Raw genomic sequence first — 12445 nt, forward strand, 5'->3', positions numbered from 1 at the left:
GGCATTACGTTTGTATAAATTGTTGACTTTTACAGCACATTCGCTTGAAATGTACAATTAAATGAACATTACTTTGTTGATGTTACGCCCATTTAATAAACTCCTGCCTTACGTAGAATTTAATGGCCTATTCGCTGAGCTGCATGTTAATTGAATGTGCTTGTCAAATAATCAGAACTGCAGCCAACTTCACTTTATTGTGTGGCGATCGAGTGCAGACAACTTAATGCTCTTCAAGTGCAGCCAACTTAATGTGGGTGTCAATTATTCCGAGCTGCAGCTAAATTTTATTAAACGATCGATCGCTGCCAACTTAACATGAGTGTCAATTAATCAGAGCTCAAGCCAATTTAGCTTCATTATGAAATAAAAGAGCGAGCCAGCTAAACGGTTATCTTAAATCATCAGGTATATTAAGTACAGCCAACTTAACATGCAGGACAAATAATCAGAACTTCACTTTATTGGGAGGCGATCGAGTGCAGACAACTTAACATACATGTTAAAAGTTGAAGCTCAGCCCACATATTGCTGTCTATGAATACATCGAGTGCAGCCAACTTAACATGCCTGTCAAGTAGGCAAGCGCAGCCAACTTAACATGCCTGTACAGAAGGCAAGCACAGCCAACTTAATGCGGTCTTTACACTTTCTATGACTGAGAGAAAACTCTTGAAATGTGTTCGGCAAAAGACTGAAATAATTAAAGTACAGTTGCCACTGGGAAAAATACATTTTCAGGCAATTGATTTTTTGTCACAGCAAAAACTGCTTGCCACCAAAAAACATGTTTTTAACTTTGATCGCAACTGGTTGATTTCATTTATTAATTATTTTGCTTGTTTGCAACGAACTTTTCACAACTATTTTCCGTCACGTAAAGCAGGATTTTTTTTTTGTTTTCATTTCTTGTTTACGACTTGGCTCAAAAAGTATGCAACAAATTGATTTTGTATTCATTACATTGCCAAAAACATGCGACTGTCACGTGCGTGTCCAATCAAATATTTTCTGCGAATAACAAAAACATTTTAATTACAGCTTTTGTAGTGCGCAATCAGGGCTCTCTACCCTACAGCTCTGTCGCCTGCACGTTTTCCAACACTTATTGCGCTCCTACTCAACCCTTTTTGAATGTGCCTGTGTCTGTGTGTGTGCCTGTGGGTGGCCAGGAAGGGTAGGGAGAGGGAGGGGAATTGTCTGCCATTCATTATTATTTGTTTATCATTATTTTTTTTGTTCAGCATTTTCCATTTTTTTTTTTCCATTTTTGTGTTTTTCACATTGTTTGCGGTGTTAATATTTGGCGTCTGCCACCAGCCAAAGAACAACAACAAGGACATACTCTTGCCCATCATCATCATGCCCATCATCATCATCATCATCATCATACTCATCATTATCATCATTGTCCTCTTCATGCGCCATTTTATTGTCAGTTGTAACTTTTGTTTGCCTCTCGCGAATGTCATTGCACTTTTTGCGCGCGGAGCAGGTCCTTCGCGTTGGTTGCTGGCTGCAGAGGGGGAGGGGGGGCTGGGGGAACCATTAGCTGCAGCCCCACTCCAAATAATTGCAACTACTTATTTATATAAAAAAGTACATGAGATAGTGCAAAACTTACAGCCTAGTCAAAACTAACCAAACACTTTTGTCGGGTACTCGCATTCCCTGGAAATACACACATGCTACTCGCGGGTTCGAACCCTAAACATATTGCCTGACTCATTAGTTCTTGGCCAGGCTCATTAGTCTGATTCCCATTCGATTCATCTGTATGCATGTGTGTGTTAGTGCATGCATGCATGTGTGCATGCATGCATGTATGCATGCACCTATGTATACATGCGCGCATGTTTGTTTCCTAAGGCCAAATGCAGACCAAGCTGATTCGTCGCTGTGCTGCAAATTTAAATAAAACGAATTTTTGCCAAGTGCTCTCCTCCTCGATTCTCAAGAATTCAAGTAGGCCCGGCAGTTTTTCAGCTTTTATGCTTTTTTTTGTTGTTGTTTTTTTGTGTTTGTATGAATGTATGTATGTATGTATGCATGTATGTATGTATGTATACATGTATGTATGTATGTATGTATGTATGTATGTATGTATGTATGTATGTATGTATGTGTGTGTGTATGTATGTATGTGTGTATGTATGTATGTGTGTGTGTATGTATGTATGTGTGTATGTATGAATTGCAGGTATACAAGCAAACTTGCACACAAATATATACAACCCCGTCATAGCGCGCACCTTCATCTCGCAAGGTATCTATAGTAGAAATTGCAGGACCCTAACTCGTTGATAACCAATCAGTCAGTCAGTCAATCCGTCAGTCAGTCAGTCAGGCCAAACAGTTTTTTATGAACAGAGTAGCTAACAATTTCTTCTTCTATTGCAGCACGCGCATGGCGCCGACCTGGCCATAAGCATACCGAACAATCCCGGCCTGGACGATGGCGCCTCGTATCGTCTGGACTATAGTCCGCCCTTTGGCTATCCGGAGCCGAACACAACAATCGCCTCAAGGGACATTGGCGATGAGATTCAGTTCTCGCGCGCGCTGCCCGGCACCAAATACAATTTCTGGCTCTACTATACAAACTTTACGCATCACGATTGGCTCACCTGGACGGTGACCATAACGACAGGTAAGTCGAACAAGGTGGCAAAGCTTGCCAGAGCAATTTTAAAATAGATGCTAGCTCGGGAGTTTTTACCTGAAAACGAGAAACCAACTTGACAAACGTTTTTTTTTTTTTCTATTTTTTCCATCTGCTGCTGTCGATTAATTAATATGTCAGCTTTTATTGGTTGAGAATTTGTGAACAAGTCATAAATCAAAATGTTAACAAGCTTTTTTTTTACTCTGCCAACAATTTTTGATTTAATGCTAGCCAGAGCATAAGTGAACGCATTGAGCTTTCATGTAGCTGCCATCTAGGATGTTTGATGCATGAAGCATCGGTGGTTCAGTGGTAGAATGCTCGCCTGCCACGCGGGCGGCCCGGGTTCGATTCCCGGCCGATGCATAAACAAATTTTTTGTTTAATTTGTTTTTTTTTTGTTATTTTTTTTACTTTAAATGCTTGATGAGTAATTCTGACCACTGTTCAAATTAATAAATACCCCAGAGGTGTGCGTGTAACACACGCACACATAAAATTGGCCACCTAAGCACGCACCTGAGTTTTCCCTTAACGCAAAGCGGGCGCAGCAAAAAGGGCTCGTAGCTAAAATTAATGAGTAATAAAATTATTTACTAAACATTAATATAGCTTAATTTCAATAATTGAAATGCCGTTAACTCGAATTAAAATTATTATCTACAAAACACACACACACTCTCTCTCCCTCCCTCGTCCGATCTGCCTCTCTTCACGGCAGCCAATAAAAATGTAGCTGTCAAAAGTAGAAAGTGAAAAATTGCAACGCACAAAAACAAAAACCAGTTGCGCAGCAGCAGTAGCAAAAACAAAACACCAAAAAAAAAAAAAGAAAAAAAAAAAGAGAGCATCGGCGAGAGAGAGTGAGGCCGCTTAACTTTGGTGTAGCTAAAAATAGACAACAGACAGCGGCGGCAGCGCAGTAGCAGCGCAGCAGCAGCAGCTATAGCAGCAGTTGAGTTTTGCTTGAATATTGTGAACTATTCACAATAAACAACGTTTGCTTAGGATTAGAATGTTTGCATGGTAAACGAAACGTGCGAGTTCGATGCCTGGTTCTACCAAATACTTATATAATTATTTTTTTTATTTTTTCTTAATTAATATATTTATTTAACTTGTTGCAGCGCCCGATCCGCCCTCGAACTTGTCCGTGCAGGTGCGCAGCGGCAAAAACGCGATAATACTTTGGTCACCGCCCACACAGGGCAGCTATACGGCATTCAAGATAAAGGTGCTGGGCCTATCGGAGGCATCGAGCAGCTATAACCGCACCTTTCAGGTCAACGACAATACATTCCAGCACAGTGTCAAGGAGTTAACGCCGGGCGCCACATACCAGGTCCAGGCCTATACCATATACGATGGCAAGGAGTCTGTGGCCTATACGAGTCGCAATTTCACGACAAGTACGTAAAACTCAAACACTTTGATTCCATTCAATTGTTTTCTGTGTGGTGTTGGTGCCTAAACTTGACTAAAACAACAACAATATCTTATTCTTTTACTCTCTACCCGAACATATTAAATAACTCTTGTGCTTTTACTCGTAATTTTAACTAAAAACTAAACTAAATAAAACACAAAGGTCGAAGGACGCGGCATAAAGAATTGCTGGACATAAAAATCTTGAGAGGTAATGTAATGTAATGTGCACACATTCCGGTTGCCTCGCTTAAATAGAGCTGCATGCGTAGTTTTAGATTTTCCCTTTTTTTCCCATTTTGTTTTTCGTTTACAAACTAACCTCAAAGCTAGCCCGAATTCCCTTTTCAATGGTCTGAAAACAACCCTGACCTAGCACCCAAAAGCCGCCCCTCAAAACTGACCGCTGGCAACGAGCCAAATTCATTTCACTAGCCCCAAATTGCACTCCCACTACCCTCCCTCCATACCCTTCATCTCCCTCAGTTGGCAGACCGCAACAAAGTGCAACTACACAGAAATTTGCTGCACACACCAAATGCTGGCTGGCATTTGCACAGTGGTCTGCTTCTGGCGATCTGGCAGCACTTAATCACATTTTATGCGTTGTTAAGTTGGCTGCGCTTCACGCAGACATGAGGCTTAGCTGATGTGTGCTTAAGTCAAGCTCAAATAAAGTTAAAGAGTATTATTTAGAGTAGAACTTTTTGAACTCGCATCTGACTATAATATTACCTATTAGTCAGTCGTAACCGGAGATACTCTAAGCCCAACGCCAAGAATTCTAGCTAACCTTACAACTTTATGCTATTTCTGGCAAGGTTGTCCTCGCGTAACTTCGGTATTTACAGTCCGATTTTAATGAAATTTTCTAGACATAAATATGGTCAGCTAAAAAGCATATATACCAAAGCCCAAGGCTATAGATCTTAAGACGAGTGTTCTTATCTCATTTGCTGGCAACCTTGACAGTTTTATGAAATATTCTTAATCTATATACACTAAACAAGTTTGGTCTATCTAGCTCTTATAGTTATCGAGTTGGGTTTATAAACCAAGTTCTCCAAATTAAATTTCAACCATTACCAAGTATACATTTTTGTTTCTAGCTGTTTATCATTGTATATAACTTCCCGAAATACCCATACATACATATATATATATACTAACATACTACTAACTAAGGAAAACTAATTTCCATAGAAACATTTAACTCGAGCTCTAACCAAGGTGCATGTGAGGAATAGACCAAGGCATTCAGCTTGAACTAAGCGCATTTGCTTGCATTTCACACACACCTGCATATATATATTGTATACATATATCTGGGTATATACTCACGTATTTGTATATAGCAAAAAAAATGTCGACTGTCAAATCAGCTAACACAAAGAAACTTTCAACTTTGTTCTCTCGCTCTGTTCCCCCTTCCTTCCTCTGATGATTGTGCTTCGCAGAGCCGAATACGCCGGGCAAATTCATTGTGTGGTTTCGGAATGAGACAACGCTCTTGGTGCTGTGGCAGCCGCCGTATCCGGCGGGTATATACACCCATTACAAGGTGTCGATAGAGCCGCCCGATGCCAATGACAGTGTGCTGTATGTGGAGAAGGAGGGCGAGCCGCCGGGTCCGGCGCAGGCGGCGTTCAAGGGACTTGTGCCGGGACGTGCCTACAATATATCCGTGCAGACCATGTCCGAGGATGAGATATCGCTGCCGACGACCGCACAATATCGAACGGTGCCGTTGCGTCCGCTGAACGTGACCTTCGACAAGGACTTCATAACGTCCAACTCGTTCCGGGTACTGTGGGAGGCGCCCAAGGGCGTCTCCGAGTTTGACAAGTATCAGGTCTCGGTCGCGACCACACGTCGCCAGTCGACAGTCGCGCGCAGCAACGAACCGATTGCCTACTTTGATTTCCGTGACATCGCCGAGCCGGGCAAGACGTTCAATGTGATTGTGAAGACCGTGTCCGGCAAGGTGACCTCCTGGCCCGCCACAGGCGATGTCACACTGCGTCCGCTGCCCGTTCGCAATTTGCGTAGCTTCAATGATGACAAGACCAACACGATGATCATAACCTGGGAGGCGGATGCGCCAGCAACACAGGACGAGTATCGCATTGTGTAAGTAGCACAGGAAAGAACCCTATAAATCCTTCAAGCTCGACTACAAATCCTTGCCCTCTTCCTCTAGCTACCACGAGCTGGAGACATTCAATGGCGACACGAGCACCCTGACCACAGATCGGACTCGATTCACGCTGGAGAGCCTCTTGCCGGGCCGCAACTATTCGCTGTCCGTGCAGGCCGTCTCCAAGAAAATGGAATCGAACGAGACGAGCATCTTTGTGGTGACGCGTCCCTCGTCGCCCATCATTGAGGATCTGAAGAGCATACGCCATGGGCCTCAATATCAGCTGGAAGAGCGATGTCAACTCTAAGCAGGAACAGTACGAGGTGCTCTACTCGCGCAACGGCACCAGCGAGGTGCGCACCCTCATCACCAAGGAGTCACGTCTGGTCATCAAGAACCTGCAGCCGGGCGCCGGTTACGAGCTCAAGGTTTTTCGCCGTGAGTCACGAGCTGCGCAGCGAGCCGCACGCCTACTTCCAGGCAGTCTGTAAGTATCGCATACTCTGGCTATGGCTCCCAGCTAATACGATTCCTACACTTTCAGTTCCCAATCCGCCCGCGCAACATGACCATCGAAACGGTGCGCAGCAACTCGGTGCTGGTCCATTGGTCGCCGCCGGAGAGCGGCGAGTTTACGGAATATTCCATACGCTATCGCACAGACAGCGAACAGCAATGGGTGCGCCTGCCCAGCGTACGCTCCACGGAGGCCGACATCACGGACATGACCAAGGGCGAGAAGTACACCATACAGGTCAACACGGTCAGCTTCGGCGTCGAGAGTCCCAATCCGCAGGAGGTGAACACAACCGTGCCACCGAACCCGGTTTCCAACATTATACAGCTCGTCGATTCGCGAAACATCACGCTAGAGTGGCCCAAGCCGGAGGGTCGTGTCGAATCCTACATCCTAAAATGGTGGCCCAGCGACAATCCGACGCGCGTGCAAACCAAAAACGTCTCGGAGAACAAGTCGGGTAAGTCGGGGACCGAAAAGACAGGTTCCCAAACGAAGAGTTAAGAGAGTTAAGTTAACAAAGGCAGTAAAGTTTATTTAAAGGATATTATTCCAAGAACAAAGGTTCGGCAATAGCGAAGTAAGATGTAGGCTAGCCTAGGCAATGTCTTACTCAGTCGAAGTGATGGGAAAGACAAGTAAAATCTAAGGTGGGAAAAAAGAAAATGACGTAGTTTAAATCGGCATGCATAAAGGAAAAATAGCACAGGTTCTTATGAAAGAAACCTTTAAAAAGAGAGTAATACAGGAATAACTCCATGAAATTAATTATAAGTATCTCAGTATAAGAATCAGGATTGAATAAGAGGAAAGGAAGAAGTCTTACAAAACTTAATTCAAGCTCTGAAACTGGAAGCCTTAGTCCCAAATTCTTTCAATTAGGACTAAGCGAAAGAAGGATAAATCAGGTTTTCATCAAAGAAGTGGACTTCACTTGATGTGCGAGAGGAAAGTAGACGCAGCTCTTGAGAAAATAAACGCTAGTCGTAAAGAGAGTCTAGAATAAAATAGAATTCAGGCACGTTTTTAAAAAAGGAATAAGCTAAAAGCCAAATGAGCCTAGTCTCGGCCAAGGTTTTAAGGAGAAGGAACTACCCCTGATTAAAATTAAGGTCTAGAACCAAGAAAGTAATTGATTTCCAGAGAGAGGAAGTAAGGGAAGTAAAGAGGAGAGTAGATAAGGAACGAACCTCCGGAATGTTTAACTAAGAAATTTATTTGTAGCCTTATGCTCTTAGTAACCCTCTCTCTCTCTCCTCCCTCCCACACAGCTGATGATTTATCTACAGTCCGTGTGCTGATCGGGATCTGATGCCGGGTGTACAGTACAAATTCGATACAGACGACCTCGTACGGCATACTGTCGGGCATAACGAGCCTCTATCCGCGCACCATGCCACTCATCCAGTCCGACGTGGTGGTGGCCAATGGCGAGAAGGAGGACGAACGGGATACGATAACGCTGAGCTATACGCCGACGCCGCAGTCATCGTCCAAGTTCGATATCTATCGCTTCTCGCTGGGCGATGCGGAGATCAAGGAAAAGGAGAAGCTGGCCAACGATACGGACCGCAAGGTGACCTTCACCGGCCTGATACCGGGCCGCCTCTACAACATAACCGTGTGGGACGGTGAGCGGCGGCGTCGCCAGTTTGGCCGATTCAGCGACAGGATCGCCTCTATCCGGAGCCCATCACCCAGCTGCACGCAACGAATATCACGGACACGGAAATCCTCGCTGCGCTGGGATCTGCCCAAGGGCGAGTACAATGACTTCGATATCGCCTATCTGACGGCCGACAATCTGCTCGCCCAGAACATGACCACACGCAACGAGATCACGATCAGCGATCTGCGTCCGCATCGCAATTACACGTTCACGGTGGTCGTACGCTCCGGCACGGAGTCCTCGGTGCTGCGCAGCAGTGCGCCGCTCTCGGCCAGCTTTACCACCAACGAGGCGGTGCCGGGTGCGCGTGGAACGCTTCCATCCGATGGATGTGCAGCCCAGCGAGATTAACTTTGAGTGGTCGCTGCCTTCCAGCGAGGCTAACGGCGTCATTCGACAGTTCTCGATTGCGTATGTGAACATCAATAATGCAACGGATGCGGGCATGCAGGACTTTGATTCCGAGGAATCGTTTGGCGTCATCAAGAACTTGAAGCCCGGCGAGACGTATGTGTTCAAGATACAGGCCAAGACCGCGATTGGCTACGGCCGGAGCGGGAATATAAGCAAACGATGCCCATATTGGCGCCGCCGCGACCCGCCACACAGGTGGTGCCCACCGAGGTGTACCGCAGCTCGTCGACGATACAGATACGCTTCCGGAAGAACTACTTCCTCGGACCAGAACGGACAGGTGCGCATGTACACGATTATTGTGGCCGAGGACGATGCCAAGAATGCCTCCGGCTTGGAAATGCCCAGCTGGCTGGATGTACAGTCGTATAGCGTCTGGTTGCCCTACCAGGCCATCGATCCGTATTACCCGTTCGAGAACCGTTTCCGTTGAGGACTTTACCATCGGCACCGAGAACTGTGACAATCACAAAAATCGGCTTACTGCAATGGACCCCTCAAATCCGGCACCACCTATCGCGTCAAGGTGCGCGCCTTCACCGGACCCGACAAGTTCACCGACACGGCCTACAGTTTCCCATACAAACCGGTGAGTGGACAAGTCCCTTAAGGAATAATCAGTAGGTCGACTAGGTCAATTCACGGAAGTAGCTTATTAGCTGAGACGTTCCCAAGAGGGTTACATTAGCGATAGATTGACTGACTGACCAGCTACAAACCCGTGAGTGGGAAGATCCTTAAGGAATATGGAGTAGCTCGACTAGGTCAATTCATGCAAGTAGCTCAGCTTGAGATTCATGGAAGTTATAAGCTGAGACGTTCCTAAGAGTTTTTCATTAAGGGTTGATTGACTGACTGACAGACTAACTGATTGATGATCAATCCCCAGCTACAACGCAGATCTATGAAACGGAATTTGTACGGTAGTAACCTTTTCCTATGTGGGGTCAACACTTGAACAGCGAGGAGACATCATACACATGGAAAATTCTACAGAGCATAGATTCTATCTTTGCGGCAAATCTGTTTCGATGGAAGTAGGGATTAAAAGCACGGGGTATGTAGTATGGAAAAAATTCCAAGCATATGAATGGAACTTTAAGACAGTTGGAAAATAGCCTCATTGTCAGGGACATGGGTCGTCTCAACGATGATAGAAGCTAGAGGTTAGCCTAGTCGTTCAGCTTGTGGAAAGGATCAAACCGCACTTGGTTCATTGCGTTAGACCCAATCGAAATTTAGTTTAAGCTTACACTCAAAACTAACTGAGCTGCGTGTTTTTTAATTCCATTCTGTTATAATCTAGTCTTGCCTGTTGCATGTTCTATGATCCTTTGTCGTAGAACTGCTGAGCTCGCCGGGTAAGCTGTCGTCCGGCAAAAGCCATGCAATTATTCCATTTGATGTGTACCTTTAGCTAACTTCTTGGCTTCAATGCTCTTTGCAGATCAAGACAATACCTCGCTGATTGTGGCCATTACGGTGCCGATGACCATAATCCTGGTGCTGCTGGTCACGTTGGTTTTCTACAAGCGACGCCGCAACAATTGCCGCAAGACCACCAAGGACTCGCGTGCCAATGATAACATGTCCCTGCCGGACAGCGTCATCGAACAGAATCGGCCTTTGATTAAGAACTTTGCGGAACATTATCGCCTGATGTCCGCCGACTCGGACTTTCGTTTCAGCGAGGAGTTCGAGGAACTGAAGCATGTCGGCCGGGATCAGCCGTGCACGTTCGCCGACCTGCCCTGCAATCGGCCCAAGAATCGCTTCACCAACATTCTACCCTACGATCACTCGCGCTTCAAGCTGCAGCCCGTCGACGATGACGAGGGATCCGACTATATCAATGCCAACTATGTGCCCGGCCACAATTCGCCACGCGAATTCATTGTCACCCAGGGACCGCTGCATTCCACGCGCGACGACTTCTGGCGCATGTGCTGGGAGAGCAACTCGCGGGCGATTGTTATGCTGACACGCTGCTTCGAGAAGGGACGCGAGAAGTGCGACCAATACTGGCCCAACGATACGGTGCCCGTGTTCTACGGTGATATCAAGGTGCAAATACTCAACGACAGCCACTACGCTGACTGGGTCATGACCGAGTTCATGTTGTGCCGGGTAAGTCCCTTGTACTTTTTCCCCATCCAACTGCCTGACTTACTCCTCCCCTCTCTCTCTCTCTCTCTCTCGCTCTCGATTATAGGGCAGTGAGCAGCGCATATTGCGTCACTTCCATTTCATCACTTGGCCCGATTTCGGCGTACCGAATCCTCCGCAGACGCTGGTGCGTTTCGTGCGCGCGTTCCGGGATCGCATCGGTGCCGAGCAGCGTCCCATTCTGGTGCACTGCAGCGCTGGCGTTGGCAGATCGGGCACCTTCATCACATTGGATCGCATTCTGCAGCAGATCAATACGTCCGACTATGTGGACATTTTCGGCATAGTCTATGCCATGCGCAAGGGTAAATTCCCAATTCCAGGTCAAACTTTCTACCCAGCTCTAAATCCTTTCTCTCTCTCTCCCGCAGAGCGCGTTTGGATGGTGCAAACGGAGCAGCAATACATTTGCATACACCAGTGCCTGCTGGCGGTGCTCGAGGGCAAGGAGAACATTGTCGGACCCGCCCGAGTCATGGACGACAACGAGGGCTTTGAAGGTAGGTGAACCGATCCCACACCGGATCCATCTTGTTGCCTGGTGCTGGGCTGCTCGTTGCGAACGCCTCGTTTTAACACTAACCCACAAATGCTGTACAGCATTTGTGATTCGAACTATGCCATGCTCTGTTCACAAAATGAAAAATGTAAGAGTGCCACAGCCGAAAGTGCACGACCGCTAGATACCCTGTACTCGCGCAACGAAGGTTGGCCAGAAGTGAAAACATCGTGGTCCCACTTGGCACATTTGATTACTCTAGCGCTCATTATCTCAAAATCGATAACCGATAAATCGATTACTGGATATTTATCGATAAATATCGATAGTTTTAATAAGTAGATGAGGCAAGAGTTAGAGGAGTTATGAGGAAGAGGTGTGGACCTGAATGGAGCTTCCCCCTTGGGAAAGTAATCGATATGCTCAAGTTATCGATATTGAAGACCCCATAACAAAGTTATCGATATGTTTAGCAGAGCTAGGCCACATTGAACACTTCTCTCTCTCTCTCTCGCTTAATGATTGAAATGAAATATTTGAGAGAGATGTTTGTCAAGGCTGGCTGCAGGGTATCGGGCGGTCGTGTTAACTGCCGTCTGTGAGCAGAGCATGGCGCAGTCGGTGGCACTCGACTGGAATTGTTTTTTTTTTTTTTTTTTTTTTTTTGTTATTTCTTAACTTTTGGTGCTGGTGCGAAAACATGACTACCCAAATGCGAATTTCTTCTAACACGCGCACACAAATACACATTCTTGTGGTGTGGGACAGGCGCAATGCTCAGCTGGGGAGCATGGCGCGATCGTGGCCACCATCGAGGATCATCTGCAGCTGCAGCTGCAACAGGCGAGGCGGAGGCCATTGACGACGCGAACGCCGCAATTATTCAGACGATCACAGCGCCCCTCACGAGCAGCTTCGGGGTCGGCGTCGGCGTCGGCGTCGGGGTGGGT

The 12445-nt window shown here is 46.4% G+C and overlaps 1 non-coding gene and 1 pseudogene across 1 annotated transcript; both read left to right on the forward strand.

Moving 5' to 3' along the window:
• Window positions 1–1362: 1362 nt before the first annotated feature.
• LOC116652285 (tyrosine-protein phosphatase 10D-like) lies at window positions 1363–11669 on the forward strand (annotated as a pseudogene).
• Window positions 2961–3031, forward strand: TRNAG-GCC (transfer RNA glycine (anticodon GCC)). Its single transcript has one exon. It is a non-coding gene; the product is annotated as a tRNA-Gly (tRNA).
• Window positions 11670–12445: the final 776 nt, after the last annotated feature.

The sequence above is a fragment of the Drosophila virilis genome, unplaced genomic scaffold (genome assembly GCF_030788295.1).
Source record: "Drosophila virilis strain 15010-1051.87 unplaced genomic scaffold, Dvir_AGI_RSII-ME tig00001127, whole genome shotgun sequence".
In the NCBI taxonomy this organism is placed as follows: Eukaryota; Metazoa; Arthropoda; class Insecta; order Diptera; family Drosophilidae; genus Drosophila; species Drosophila virilis.